Genomic DNA, 2,823 nt, shown 5'->3' on the forward strand with positions numbered 1-2,823 from the left:
CTGTGCCACATTTCAGTCACACATTATTATTTCAAGGCTGGTAGGAAATGCTGTCCATCTGCACAGTATTCCCCGAGGATGCCAGTTCAAACTCCTGAATCTTTCCGTATGATATAGGCCTGGGGCGCTCATAACCATGAGCCCATGTGGTCAGGCAGCATGGGAAAGCAAACACTAGTCACTGTCTGACTGAGGGTCACTCCTATCAGCCACTGTTGGAAGAGCTGTGTAAAGAAATAAGCATAAAATCAGGGAAGTCTAAGGTGTGATGAATTACTTGACCCCAATTAATCAAAGGACATGTAACAATATTGCAATAGTCTTCGGATGCAGTGGCTGACTGCAGGCAAGTGATTAGATAAGTAAAGCAACCTTTGTTACAGGACAAATCATACAAGAGGGTTTGCCTTCTGCAAATTACACAGGCAATGAAGTCCCAGCAAAGACAGATAGTGCCATTGAAGTATGTCAAAAGGTGAGCAAGTACCAATAATTAGCTATCCCAGAGCAAACAGACAAGTTATATTCTTCATTCCACATCATGGGAAGTTTTACAGGGCTAGGGGATTCATGAGACAGAGATGGCGACAGCAAAACACTGTAATACTGGACAACAAATTTTCTCAAAAGGTTTTCTTCCTGAAAACAAAATTGGGGATTATGATAGACAACTTCAAATTGAACACAAGGATATTTTCAGATTTGCTGTTTCATATAGGAAGTTGTAGAAATGTTAAATTAACTTTTATTGAATTTAGTAATTGACGCTGACACGTTGCGTTAGTTCGACTGACCTAAAAATATTTTGCTGCTGATTTTCATTTGTACTCGGCATCTGATGCCTCTCATGTCAGTGTCCAACAATAGTCAGCCAGCATGGATGAGTCCCAGTAGTCCTGATACTGTTTTCCCATGATCACAATGTCCTGGTGAAACCTTTCACCATGCTCGTCACTGACTGCACCAAGGTCAGCGGGAAGATGTTCAAGTGCGAAAGCAGAAAACGAATTTTCATGACATGTTGCACTCCATAGTCTTAAAAGGTGACAGGAAAGGACAAAAATATATCTAAAAAAATTCACGTGATAGGAAAATTTTAAGGTGGTCTTTGAGGTCAGCAGCCCAAAATCCAAGGGTTCAGGAAGCAAAATCTATAATTGTCCAGTATAATCTACCCAACCTCCAACCATTAACATTTCTAAAATCAATCAATTTGTGAATTAGCAAACGGAGGGTTTGATTTTGCTAAAATTTGCTGGGCTATTTCCTTTCTCAATGCTGACAGGTTTTGGACACAGAGAACGAACACAGAAGTTGGTGGAGTTCTGCCAGAAGATTCCCAGGTGCCGCATGTCACTGGACACCACAAAACAGTGGGGACCCTTGCTGGGGCAATTATATTGAGGAAGCTGCTCTCAGATACTGTGACATTCGAGATGATGAGAGAGCCACAATTCCATTTATTTTAATGGAAACTTTATGGCTATGAGGAACAAACAAAATAACAAGACTGTGTAGAAAAATATTCTATACTGAGCTACTATAGATAGCAGTATACACATTGTCAAGTTGCTGTGTATATACAGGGAAGCCACCATGGAGTCTAGTGCAAGACTGACACCTCCAGGCTGGCATGTTGGGCTTATATACATCACTGCTTCTGTCACATGGACAGGAAATGACATCATTAATGATGTCATCAGCTCAGATAAAAACCTGTGTTGGCTTCAGGTTATTTTTCTGTGTTTTCCACAGCACATCTGCCATTTTGGGAGCCAGTTTGCTTGCTGGTAAGTGGGTCACCACAGTTGGGTTTTTTTTTAAGTGAGGTTAGGTTTTATTGCCTAAAGTACAAAGAATGAGGGGAGATTTGAAGGCGATGTATAAAATTTAGAGGTTAAATGGAAAATGATTTTTTTTTTCCAATGAGGCTGTCTGAGACAAGATCGAGAGGACAAGGTGAAATGTTTAAAGGGAACACTTCTTCACTCAGAAGGAGCTGCCAGTAGAGATGGTGGATGTGGTTTTGATTTTGACATTTAAGAGGAAATTGGATAGGCATATGGATGGGTTGGGTATGGAGGGCTATGGGCAAGGAATAGGCCAATGGGAGTAGGTGGAATAAAGGGTACAGCATGGACTAAAGGGTCTGTTTCGGTGATGTAGTATTCTGTGGTTCTATCTTCTATGATAGATTTAAATGAGGAAAGTCAGGGGACGGTGTTGGAGCATGAATGCTAGCATGAACGTGTTGGGCTGAATAGCCTGTTTCAGTGCTCTATATCCCATGTCATCCAATATAATGCTCTGCTTTCTGAATCTTGAGGAATTAAAACAAACTTAATGGCTTAGTCACAGCAAAGTTCAGGGTATGCTTTTTCTCAGTAGATTTCAGTGTGTGAGAATTATGCTGGTCTATCTATGTGCCTCATTTATGTTCCTTGAGGCTCTGTGAGGATTAAATGTGCTGCCACTCAGCTCCAGCACCACCTCAACCAGAAGGATCATCTCCCTGTGTGTGTGCAATGTTGAAGTAGTTCAGCGATGAATGCAGGCTGCAACCCCTACTCTGCGAAATCCCGACCAATACATCTTCATTAAAGCTTTCTGACATGGCGTTGCATTTGTCAGTCCTTCATCATTTAATAAAGTTTTACAGTGGACATAAAACATGTAGTATGATGGCAAAGGAGTTGGAATGAAACAAAAAGCTGATTTATAAGAATGCAGTCTTTGCACTCCACTGTGATTCATGGTTTCAATGCAAAGCAGTTATATATATTTGACCCACTGCCAGAAGCAAAGCCACCAGGAAACTATGAA

General features: G+C 41.1%; 1 long non-coding RNA gene across 1 annotated transcript; it reads left to right on the top strand.

Moving 5' to 3' along the window:
• The first annotated feature begins 1,702 nt into the window (after positions 1-1,702).
• On the top strand, positions 1,703-2,618 carry LOC138739784 (uncharacterized). Its single transcript, XR_011342416.1, has 2 exons — positions 1,703-1,790; positions 2,447-2,618. It is a non-coding gene; the product is annotated as an uncharacterized lncRNA (long non-coding RNA).
• Positions 2,619-2,823: the final 205 nt, after the last annotated feature.

This window comes from Narcine bancroftii, chromosome 7 (genome assembly GCF_036971445.1).
Source record: "Narcine bancroftii isolate sNarBan1 chromosome 7, sNarBan1.hap1, whole genome shotgun sequence".
NCBI lineage: Eukaryota > Metazoa > Chordata > Chondrichthyes > Torpediniformes > Narcinidae > Narcine > Narcine bancroftii.